At 37.8% G+C, this 13,387-nt stretch overlaps 1 non-coding gene across 1 annotated transcript; it reads left to right on the plus strand.

Annotated features, from left to right (window-relative positions):
• The first annotated feature begins 12,054 nt into the window (after nucleotides 1–12,054).
• Nucleotides 12,055–12,157, plus strand: LOC115066873. The gene has a single exon (XR_003846316.1). It is a non-coding gene; the product is annotated as a U6 spliceosomal RNA (small nuclear RNA).
• The last annotated feature ends 1,230 nt before the right edge of the window (nucleotides 12,158–13,387 follow it).

Genomic DNA, 13,387 nt, shown 5'->3' on the forward strand with positions numbered 1-13,387 from the left:
TAACTCCAGAACCTTCCTGGAATCTATTTTCATAAACGTTTATGAAAGCTTTTGCTTTTTTTCTCAGTATTTATGCAATTATATGAATCATATTTTTGAAGATTGCTTCTTCTTCCTGAATGTAAGTACTATTTTTAGGGAGTAGGATTTGTTTCTCTGACTTACATCCTAATCCACTTTTCTAGTTGCACCTTTTGGCATCAGTAAAATTTCTTTTTAAATTAAATTTACTTTAAACTGTACATAAATCAGGAAAATTTGTTGATGTACAATAGTTTAACACATTGTGTCATTTTACTGTATGTTTCAATATTTGGGAAGGGAGATGTTCCCAAGGATCTTTTTGATTAAACTACGCTGGCTATTTGCACAGGCTTACTGTTATGAATAATACTGTTTCAGTAACTAAGCAAGGTTTCTTGTTATAAAAGCACTTTTTTTTTATAGATAGGAAAATCTCCAAATGATATATATCCTAGACATGGATTGCCTAGGATTTGTTGGGAAATACTGGTGTGGACTGTGACTCTAGTTTTAGAGGGACTTACATTACAGAGTCTGAAACATAGATTGAAAAGCTTGCAGCTGACATCTGAACTATTTTTCTGTTTATATATTATTTGTTCTTTTCTTTCTCTTCAGGCCAACTGGGCTTCCCCACCAACATTCATTTCATTCCATTTGGCTCGTCCTTTCTGTCTGCAGGAAGTCCAGTGATTTACAAGGCCCTCCCTTAGCAGGTGGACCTCTGCCGACTGTGAACAAGCCTGTCTGGTCACAGCAAGCTGTCTTCTGACTGCTTTGTATTCACCAACACAAACTTCTGTTTTGTTGCTGTATTCTAATAGGAGAGTTTCACTATACTATGACATCTCTGACTGAGTGTGAGACTGTGCAGATAACTTCAAACATTTCACTGTCAAAGGTATGGTGAACTAATGCTCAGTCTACAGTACATCTGAAAATTAAAAAGAAGTGCCCTATATCCCATTGGTCTGAATCACCCTATGTGAAAAATTATGCCTATTCTTTTGTTCAAATCCTAACACCTCTGCAAAATATGTGATTTTGTTTGTTTGTTTTTTGAAAATTGGTGGAAATCAGTTAAAATCTAACACAATATCTAATAGAAAGGGCACATTTAGACCCCAGGGTATTTTTATTACTGTAGTTTCTCACAGGCCTCTTTTAAACATCTGATTAATCATCCCGGGAATGCTGATGACCTCGAATTTAAGTCTTTGCAATTATTTGTACTCTTGTTTGAATTATTTAGCAGTTATGATATTTAGTGTTGGAACTCCAAAAAGAGGATCAAAAAAGAAAATAGAATAAGACCTCCATTTCAATATATCTCAATAAAAATAAATAAAAATGTAAATAAACTCAAAAAATAAAAATGCCTAAAGATTTCTGGTGATTTTCATATCCGTACTTGGTATTAGTTATATCTCTCTCATTTAAAACTTGAAAGATGATAAACCTTAATGTCTACTCTATGAAAACAAACCAATATATAGTTTATACATAAACTCGAATTTCTTCTAGAAACCAGAAGAGGGCAGAAGATGCTGTATAAGACCATATTTGCATAAAATGTTTATTTGAATAGAAATAAAATATAATCATATTTCAGAAAAAGAGATACAGACATTTCAGTATACTAGCCTTTATTTATTCATTTGCTTATTTGGGGTTTAGGAGAATCAAACTAAAATGCTCACAGATGCTGAACAGGCATTGCCCACTGAACTAGACACCCAGCTGATGGACTGATCTTAACAGTCCAAATCGGGAACATTGCACAACGGAACACGTGTATTTTATATACCATTCAGTCAATCCTCCAGACTTTATTTTCTCTAAAGCTAAAAATATAATGAAACAAGCTGTATCAACATTCATTCTTTCATGATATCTGTTGCTTACATTACTAATCTTGTTTAAATCTACACAGGTGAGTTTCAGGTGGCTTCCATTTTACAGAGGGACAAACTAAGATACACCAGGTTAAGTCACAGGGAATATTGAAATAGTTATAAATTGCAGCTTAATCTTCAGCATTCTAGCTTCAATGTCTACTCACACCCATTGTGGTTCTTGCTCTTTCTACCAGCATTAGTGAAACATGATCAGTCCAACATTGCTAGGGGAATGCTAGGGCCTTATTCACAATCCTATAAGCAAATTAATTTTGTTCTCTGTCTGGCATGGCTCTTATAAATTATATTTAAGAGCAAATAAAAACCAGATTTAAAAGCAAGTCATAGGTCACAGAGTCCACTGCGGGGAAAAGGGGTTCGTAGTTTTGCTACCAGTCCATCTTCCAGCAGTCTGCAGGCCTGGCCTTCCATGGTGCAGCTCCTCTTCTTGGTTGCAGCACAGCATGGCTTGCACACCTGTGCTCCTTTGAAATACAATAATGTCTGGCTGCTGCCAGTTTTCCAGGTTCTGGTGTATTAATTCTCAACTCTTCATGTCATTCATGGCACACCTCTACTAGAAACAAGAACAATCCCTGTTCAACTGGAAAAGTAGAAAGAGAAAACTAAACAGAGGAGTTTCTTGGTCTGAATGTCCAGCACTGTGAACATGGAAAGGCTGGTCTTAACAAAACAGTATACACAGAAAGCACCCTATATTTTTATAGCTTAACAAAAGAGAAGGTTTTGCTTGAGGGTCCCTGTGTGGGATCTCCCGGTGAGAACCATTCATCCACTATCAAACACCTATAATTAGATAAATTCTGAACTGGCTAGAAATTAAAAGCTAGTTATTCACAAAACTTTGCCAAATTAGACTCTGAAGATGTTTATGCCTTACACACACACACACACACACACACACACACACACACACACACACTATCAGTCAATACCTCTGAGTCATAGTATATATTAGTTGATAGGATATTCTTTGTGTCAGGCACCATTGTATTACTTTTTTCTGAACAAATGCATAGACATTTCTATTTACTACAGATAAAGAAGACAAGGGCAGAGAAAAGGAATAATTCCATCTTAGTTTACTTTAGTTCATTATGGAGTTTATTTGGCTTGCTTACAGACTCATGACTGGCACCAGGCAGTCCACTGAAGGGTGGGTAACAACTTCCCAAAGCTACAACTTAGGAGTTGTCCAAAATACAGTAAGCTGTGACACAGAAGCCTCCTCCTACCCAGCAACTGGTTACTGCTTACATCACTCCTGGGAGGGGCTTCATGAATTCTTAACCACTAAGGAAGTTTCAATCTGGAGGAAACAGGCACTTAAGATGACTGATTAAGTCACTGATAAAGCCATCAGGATATTCCTAAGGATAAAGACAGCAAGGAAGCAAGAGCCAGTAACAAGAAGGGAGCAAGGAAGGGAAGGAGGGAGAGAGGGAGGAGAGGGAGCGAGAGAGTAAAAGAGAGAATTGAAGGATAAGAAAAGAGGAGAGGGAAGGGAAACACAAAAGTTAACCTTTTAAAACTACAAGATAGAATTAACTAGGTTAGAATATGAACTCATGCTTGAATTTCCCCATCTCTAAAATGGGAATTGCAATGTACTTACCCTCCAGCATTACTGAAAGTGTTCTGTGGGAAAATGCCTGCACACACAAAATTATGCAAGTGTACCTAGAATAACTCCTGGCATGCAGTAAGCCGTTGATGAATGGTAGTGATTATTATGATTATTAACTTCTAGTTCCTATAACCTTTAATAACAGTCTACAGAAATCTATTTCCCCTTGCACCACAAAAGAAAAACCGAATGATTTTGCTGAACTGTAAATGCACCAAATTAAATGCCCAGGCACATGAATTAGCATAAGCAATATCTCTCCACAAAATTGGCACTCAATATCTCTCAGCACATAATCTTTACCATCAAATAAACGAGTTACCTAAAATAAGGACATTAGTTAGCTATGAGAGACAAGCAATGTTAATATCTAGAGCAAGCTACAAATTATCCAGCAACTACAACATATGCTTTTAGAAGAAAATATCAGAGTAAAGAAAGCAGACATCAGTGATGTGCAACTTCAAGCTACAATGCACTTCCAATGATTACATAGGAAAAGCCGTAACTTAAACGCTGTAAGAAAGGAGCTAGAGAGTGAACACGAGGCTTTGATTCTTTCTGTCCATTCCATAGTTGTATGCAAAGTGACACATTAAAGTTCATTTCATAAGCTAATGTATTCAGCCCGTTTTAATTCTGTCATGTTTTCAGATGTTGTACCCATCCAAATAAACATTTAAAGTACAAATTAATATTTTCAGCATCAAACAATTGTCTGTTCTGTCTTAAGGACCACTCTTGAGTTTCAAGTTCCTTAAGGGACATATCAGAAAATTTGTAATTACAGATACTGGGAATGAGCAGAAAGCCTTTAGGGGTCATTTTTATTCTAATATTTTCACATTGAACAACCAAAACTGGTAACATTACTAAGCTGAGAAATTAATTCCAGGTTGTAGCAAAATTGGACATAGAACTTATGTTTGCTATAGGTTCTCAAGCCCGTTAAGTCTCCTTGCACTTCATCACTTATCAGCTCTGCACTGGAAAGTGGCTTAGCACGCATCTTCATTCCTTACTATTTGAAAATCAAGGTGCAGCCCTATTTTACTTCTCTACAAGCCAGGCTCCCTCCTTCACATTCTAATCGTCAAGTAATGTCACTCAAAGTGTATCTAATCTTGGACCTCTGTTTAATGGATACACTTGAATGATTCAATAGTCAGAACTATTTAACATTATATGCAAAGCCCTATGTATTACATATCCTGAAACATCTTCCCTATGAACACTCTCCTATTTCCCTGCCTTCCACCCAACCTAAGCTGCAAGAGGTTTGCTCATAAGTTAGACCTCTTGCTCCAAAGTCCCTGTCCTGTCAGTTTTTTCTTTCTGCCTGAGTACCTACTACCTTCTTAGTCCTAATTTTCAGCTCCCAGGTGGTAAGTCCCTGCTGTCAGATGCTTTTGGCTGCCTGATGTTTTGCCTGAACTGGGGTCTCTCTCATATGTTCCCGTGTACTTTATCTCGTCATCACAACTGAAAGCAAAAGCCTCTTTGAATATCCTTTTCCCCTCTAGATTGCTAACTCCTTGAAGGCAAAAGCTGACATCATTGTATTTCATTTTTTATTTTAATTTTTTATGTGTATGCATCTATTATCTGCATGTAGGTTTCAGTGTATCTGTGTTGTGCAATGCTTGTAGAGGACAGAAGAGGCTGTCGGATCCCCTGGAACTGGAGTTATGGACAGTTGTTAGCTGCCATGTGGGTGCTGGGATTTGAACCTGGGTCTTCTGCAAGACCGTTTAGTGTTCTTAACTGCTGAGCCATCTCTCCAGCCCCCTCATCATTATATTTCTAATGTCCTAAATAAAACCTCACAAAGTTTCAATAGCTTTAAAAAAGGTAATTACCTACTATTTGCTTTGCATGGATTAGTCACAGTTCCTCAATTATCTAAACAACTGAAGAGAAGATATTGCTTTATTCTTCCTTTTTATCTCCTTTAGGGCAAAGTTTATAGTAGGCAGCTTGCTGAGGAACACTTTTTTTGTGTAGATTCTAGTGTCTCAGGGAACACCACATACACACACATGAGAGAGAGAGAGAGAGAGAGAGAGAGAGAGAGATGAGAAAGAGAAAAAGAGAAAAAGCTTTTGTTTAAGAGTATGTATTCTCTCATCATAATTTCCCCTGAGGTTTTGTTTATTTTTTATCTAAAGTTTTATTTTTCCCACAGAATATCATGGTACGTTTTTTAATTTATTGAGTCACAATTTATAGAATTAAAATGAAGATTGGTTTCCTCATATGTAGTAAAGATGTATTTTTGCTGTAGGGATTATTATTCTGTTAATACATAGTGATATAAGAATATTTACATTAAACTGCACTTCACAGTCAGAAAAGCATTTCCTATCTACTAATTCAAAGTGTTTATTACACACAAGTAAGGGACATCTGCTACAATACATCTCCTCCGAACTTTGGTTATTGTCAGGACAACCTAGGAGATTTAATGAAAATAGAGTCCAAGATCTCATTGACACAGAACCTCAACCCTTAGGCTTATGTTCAATCTAGGTATTTGTTTACAGTGAGCTTATTTAGTCATCCTGGGCTGCATGGATGTGAGAACACTACAATGATTAAAAGATCCTATGTAAAAACAAGGTCCTAGAATTGAACTGAAGCTGTCATACCCTACTTGGTTGAATATGTACACAATGTTTCAAACCTTTCCTGGGATAGGTAAATTCATTGACTCAAAGGCAGTTCTTCTATTTCACTGTGTTCCATGCTTTCCCTTTATACCTGTGCGGGATGGTTAGTATTGACTGACAGCTTGACAGGATTAAGAATCACCCATGAAACAAGTCTCTGGCACACCTGTGAAAGATTGGCAAGCCTGTGAGAGATCTTCTTGTATAAGGTTTGTGAAGTGGGAGGATCCATGCTATACATGGACAGCCCTTTCCAGATAGTCTAGATATGAGGAGGCATAAAGGGGAAGATTTGCTTGTTGGCCTGTGTGCCTTCTAATTCTGCTCGTGAGTTCATCTACCTTGCAGTTGCTGCCTCCACCGCTACCATCCTCCTCTTCTATCAGAATCCATCTCTTTCAGCCTTCTAGCGTGGACTAAAGACCAATGGTTCCTTAGACGTTCTCCAGTCCTTCAGCAGCAGCTTGGACTTTCTGAAGCATATACCCTCATGGACTGAGCAGCTACCAGATTCTCAACCTCTCTGATGTGAAGACAACCATTGCTGCACAACTGGACCATATTGCATAAGCCAACCAAATAATCTAGTTTTAATATATGCATTTAGTCTATCACTTCTGCTTATCTAGAAAACCCTAATGATGGACTATGATCTTAGAGGGAAAATAAAATCTGTATTTCAGATAACAACTGTTTGTTTTGGGGCTGCTAGCTTCCATGTTCTCATATCTCAAAGATATTGAAAGAGATTCTTGGAAAATGTGGTCAAATATAGATGAACAGTCACAGTAAAATATAACAAGAAATGCTGTAAAAAGTTTTTACTCCAACAGTTAGGAGCTCAACACATTTTTGTCCCCACCAGCTCAGAGGTGACATTCTACTGCTTTCTTTTTCTTTTGAACATCAATATTAGATAAAGTTCTTCAACACAGACACTGTTTGCTCATCACACAGCTATGGCAATTAATACACTGCCTGCCATTCAGTAAACATGTGCATTGAATGACTCCACAAGATTGAAAAAAAATAAACTATGTCTGTCTTTATGCTTTTGGGTATCTCTGACCCCCTCAATTCAGTCCTTTAGTCTTAAATTCCAGTCACTCTCCTCAAGTGGTATACTTATTTTGGAGGAGGTAAACTTAAGATTGATAGAGCTCTAAATAAGACTTTCACAGATCCCCAACTTCCCAGTTATCTTTTATGGCAATTGCAGCCAAATATTATAGTAAATTGCACTCTCACTCACAATGATCCAAGCGCTTTGAAATAAACTAAGTGGCTCAGGTGAAAACTGGAGCACGGTAAGGCACTTGGATGCACGCTTTTCTCAATCACTGGTAAAACTTACATGCTCCAGTTTGAATCTACTGCTAGCTCTGTCCCCTGCCAAAAGAAAATTCTTTATTATAGCTCTGTTCCTTAAAAAGTGATGTGGAAGAAAACTTCAATGCTGTGGCCTTGTACTAATTATCATTTGAACTGATTAAAACATTGGAGGGATGTTTCTGTGGGGAAACCATCTCAGTGTATTTTAGACCATTTGGTTGCAATAGTGAGCAAATACTCAAGGACTGGGTCAAGCTATTGACTTTTTTCTTCTTTACCAAAAGAGGGCTAACTAAGTTGATCACACTGATCACAAGCCTGAATGTGGAACTGAATTTGGTGCCGTTTTCCTAGGCTACTTTGATACAAAATATCTTTATCATGGAGTATGCTCATTTAAACCTTAATTCCTGATGAAAAGTCAAACACAAAAATAATGTCTTAATTACTAAGTTCAGACTGTAAAGAAAACTAGACAGTTATTTAAAGTTTCAGGAGATGACACAGAAGGAGGATAGCGGAAAGGAGTGCATTTCTCACCTCCTCCCACCGTTGTCCAAATACCAGCCTGCCAACTTCATCTTCACATTGCTGATGAAGATATCTGGCATTGGTTTTCCAGAGTGGGGTTTAGTTGAAACTTTATGTATATGATGATGGTGTGGAGATACTAATTGAAGATCTAATATCATACAAGCAGGATATGCTTTATCTTTGATAAATCAATCATTTAATTCTCATAGCATCTCTATAACAGATATTGTTATGCAAATCATTTGACAGCGAAATCAAATTTGGCCAAGAGAATTAAGGCCACATTCTGAAACTTGGGTAGCAAAGTCATCCAGTTGATTCCACCAATGGAAAAAAAATTCTGTATCTGTACACGTTTATGCGTAAGCATGGAATTATGGAATTAAAGAATAAAATGTAAGTCAGTTATTCTTCTCGCTTAAATTTCTACATCAGTCACAGGACCAGGTATAAAATGTAATCAGATCTGATAAAAACTGAAAATTCGAATCTGCTTCTTATAAAATTAAGAATTTTAATATGGTGAAGCAGAGTATTAACTCAAGCAATGGGTCAGATGTAGCTCTACAGGCCACAGAGCCAAGCAGAGAGCTTTGATTATAAGTCAGATTTGATATAAAATATTGAGGGATTATAGAATAGTAAAAATGTTTCATTTTATACTGATCTTTTCTGCTATACCAACCAGCAATTCCAAAATCACAAGTGCTTAAATTGCAGTTATTTCTCATTCTTGGACAGTGAGGTAGTAGTGGGATGCCTGTGTGTGGGTGTTAAGTCTCTCTTTTTGGTGTTCTGTAACCATAACAGGAAGATCAATAACTATTATGGCCTTACAGCCTTCTCTTGGTTACAGTGTAAGAGGGCAGGTCCCTACACAGGGACATTTAAAGCTCAGCTGAGTAACATCTGGTCATACTCAATGACTGAATAAACCCACATGGTCAAGCTCATGGTTAGAGTGGGGATAGCACTGGTTTTGTGAGGTGGGAAGTATAGTTTCTAAGCAACGACATGGTCTCCCACAGTTGAGCTGGTGCTCTATAGACAAACTAATTGCTAAATACTCTAAGGAACCATTCCTAGAGAAATTTGTCTCTTCATCTGGGATTCCAGATTTGGAACAAATATCAATCACATCAAATTGTTTTGCTGACCTATTCAAATCATAGCTGAAAATAGGGAACGGGAGTGGATAAGAGTAACCTTGCAGAGGAAGTCCAAAACACAGGGGTGCTCATCTCCTTTGCTATTATTAAAACTGAGATGGACAGAACTCTCTGGAATAATGAATAAAATATGGTAAAGACTACAAAAGGAGAGCCTGCTCTTACATTCTTTAACCCAGTGCCCATTAAAGCACAAATAAATAAACTCTAGTAACATTTCAGGAGAGGAAAAATCCCCCCAGATTGTATATCATTTTCCTCCTCTTATCTAATTTCTACAGTAACTTTTATGTGGGGGGCACTGCAGGTGGAATATGGTGGGGGCACTGCAGGTGGAATATGGTGGGGGCACTGCAGATGGAGACCATAGGTGTTGGTTTGTACCTTCCCTCTTGTTTGAAACAGGTTCTCTTTTATTCTCTGCCTTCATGTCTCAGGATATTTAGTCCATGAGTTTTTAGGGCTGTCTCTGCCTCCCATTTGGCAGTAGGGGTACTAGAATTGTGTTTGTGTGCTAACATACTCAGCTTTTGATAGGCTGTGGGGATCTCATCTCAGGTCATCTTGCTTCACAGCAAGCATTTGACTCCCAGAGCTATCATGGCAACCAAAGGAACTCATTACTTTACTATTTTTATTGAATTTTTGTTTATTTCACATAACATATTTGATCATATTTAGACCCTTTCCCCTATCTGCAGCCCTCTTATAATCCCCCCACCAGGTTTCCTGTATTCTGTCATCTGTGTTCAGGGTTATCAAGCCAAGTTTGTGTCCCCAAATGTCTTTAAGTGTGAGTTTATCCACATCACATCTATCTAGTATCACTCCCTTAAAGAATAACATCTCTCCCTCTCCCAGTAGTTATGAGTTGCCAAAAGTTCTTTAGATAAGTTTGGGGCTTCATATTCATTTCCTCAGTTCTATGCTGGGTTTTTGTCTGGCTTGGACGTGTATGTGTCTTGTGCATGCTGTTAACACTGCTCTAAGTTCATATTGAATAACTTCCCATTCATCTGGAAGCTCGTTCCTTGTGGCTATTCACCACCTCGGGTTCTCACAGGCTTTCTGCCCCTCTTCTGCAATGGCCCCTGAGCCTTGGGTCCAGAGGTTTGACACAGATATCTTGTTCAGGGACAACCACTCTGCAAATTTTTATTTTGTACATTTGGCTAACTTTGGCTTTCTGGATTAGTCACCATCTGTTGTATAAGGAAGCTTTGCTGGTGAGAGTTGAGAGATACAGCACTTGTTTCTTCCTCTGTTCCACTATGTTCTCTGAGCCTCAGGTGTGGAGGTTGCATTGTAGATGTTCACTTAGGGCTGGGCACCACAAAGACACTTATTCTCTGCATTTCACCAGTTGGAGAACTTTGTAATAATCTCCATCTGTTGCCAAAAGAAGCTTCTTTGATGAGTGGTGAGAGATACACTTGTTTTTAGATTTCATGATTTCTTTTTTTTTTCACTGAATAGAACTCCATGGTGTAAATGTATCACATTTTCATTATTCATTTATCTGTTGAGGGACATTTAGGTTTTTTCCCTTTCTTAGCAGGCTAGTCTGGAGCTCTCAGGGTGCAGGAGCTAGAAGAAGGCCAGGTCCAAGGTGGATGATGGGGACAAAGTTGTCCAGTTTTGACTAGCTATGCAGATTATATGTTCAAAGGAGATTTTAAGCAAAAGAAAAATCATATAGTAAAGTCCAAGTAAATTAAATCCCACAGGTCTTGCAGTGTTTCCAAATATCTACTTTTCCATGTAACATAAGGGAAATTCTCTTATATTTTTGAAGAGAGGAAATTCCTTCTGAAGCAGTAACTTGGGATTTTCTTTACTGGATGGATGCAAGTTGCTTAGCCTCCAACAAGAGTTAGATTTCAAGTATAAATACTTTTCGGTTTTTGACTTCTCAACCAGGAGGACTCAAGTTCTATAAGAAGGTTGCAAAATTTAACTACAGGATTTCAAGAAATACAATCTAAGGGCTGGAGAGATGGCTCACCAGTTAAGAGCACTGGTTATTCTTGCAGAGGGTTGAGTTCAATTCCAATTACCCACGTGGCGGCTAACAACCGCCATGAAACTCGAGTTCTAGAGGATCCAACAACCTCTTCTGACTTCCATGGGCATTGCAGGACACAGGTGAACTTATATTCACATAGGCAGTACATTCATACACATAAAATAAAAACAATAATAAAATATTTTTAAAATAAGTGCAATCTGTGAGTTTAAAAATAATTTACAGAATTTCTATTCAAGCAATTAGTTGTGACTCTACATGAGTCCTGTGAGAAAAGAATCATGAAAGAGCAATCTATCTGTATACACCATCTAATATATTCTTAAATTAAAAAAAAAACAGGGCTTTGGAGATGGTTCAGTGGTTAATGAGCCTGCCCTTCCAGCAGGAAGCCCAGGGTCAGGATCCCCAGAACACACATAGAAGCTGAATATGTGTGGTGGCCACCTTTTACTGCAGCACCTAGGGTAAGTTAGCTAGCTAGACTAGCCATAATCAGCAAGCTTTGGGTTCATCAAGAAACCCTGCCTCAGTAAACAAAATGGAGAGTGATCAAAGAAGACACTCAGTACCAACTTTAAGCCTATGCATACAGGCATGCACACGTGAACACATGTACACACACATGTACACACGTATGTGCACATGCACACACACAACTACATTAAAAAGCAAAAATAGTTGGTGGTGTCTACAACCATAATTTTCTTTGATTGCCTGTTTCTCCTTCATTTGAGATATTACGAAATATTTTGTGTTCACTGCAGTAGCACATATAATAAAATTGGAATGATACAATATTTGCATGAACCCTCTACAAGGATAACAGGCAAACCTGTGAAACAAACCATAGTAAGAACAGTAGCACCATGTCTATATTTTCTCTTTTTCTGAAAGCCTTATGTGTCTGATTCTGTAGTACTGAGCAGAGTACGGCTCACCTATAGACAACCTTCATTTTTTTCTTACAAGCTGGTATAAGGAGTCTAGTGCCAATGTGGGCACTGTGGGTTCTCCTGATATTTCATAGATAAAGTCTCCCCTCACAGAGAAGTGTTCCACTTCATTCTCACAATAGATTTTGCTATAAGATCTTTTTCCACAGATTTTCGTAATGCCTCTGATAATGGCACTATGAGTTGAAAACTTTTATTATGTTTACTTTTTGGGTTCCTGACCTTGTTCATGATCATAATTTCCTGAAATCTTTTCAACATTTTTATATCTAATAGTGGGAGACAAACATCTCTGGTGCTCTCTTTTCCTCTGACAATGTTCCATCTCCTTTTAGAAACTTCAGTGGATATTGTCACATTTTTATCCTTCCTCCTCTCTTCTTAACACCATGTGGGCTAGAGATAACTGTTGAATCTGAGAGGTCATGTCTTTTTATTTCTGCTTAATTCTGTCTTATACTACTATAAAGGAGTATTAGACACTGGGTAGCTTACAAGCAATAAAGGTTTTTCTATCTCAAGATTCTAGAAGACAAAATGCCCAAGGGCATGGTATTGAGATCTGAGAAGTGCCTTTCTGCCTCAATGAAAGGCTAGAGGAAGAAAAGAAAACACCCTTAGTAAGAGACAGAATTGTGGGTGAACTCACTTTTATACCAGCACATTCTTGTAACAACTACCTCACTCTTACATCATGATATGTAACCAATGACCTCTACCAGGCCTCATCTGCCAGCACTGCTACTTTGGAGATCAAAACCCTGATTCATTAAATGTAAAGAATATAATCAAACCATAGCACTTACTTTTGCATTCTCTTTGGCCCCTATTTTAAAATATCACTTTCATCTGTTTCATGCTCCATTTCTAAACAAGATTCAGTGACCATTGGAGTCTGTCAGAATTCACAGTTCAAATACCACCCAACCTCAACTCTCCAAATAGGAAAGACTTTAAGAGAGTTCTCCCTGTTGAACATCAAAAAACCAAGCTCATGTAGAGGCCATTTGTATGAAGTTCTAACTCTGTGCTCTTCAGGAATTTATTTCCTTAAAATACAAGAAGTACTGCTTTCTTTCCATTTGATAACTCTGTCTACTTGACTGACACCTCCTGTATCTGGAAATCATT

This window comes from Nannospalax galili, unplaced genomic scaffold (assembly GCF_000622305.1).
Source record: "Nannospalax galili isolate Female #2095 unplaced genomic scaffold, S.galili_v1.0 scaffold203, whole genome shotgun sequence".
Taxonomy (NCBI): Eukaryota; Metazoa; Chordata; class Mammalia; order Rodentia; family Spalacidae; genus Nannospalax; species Nannospalax galili.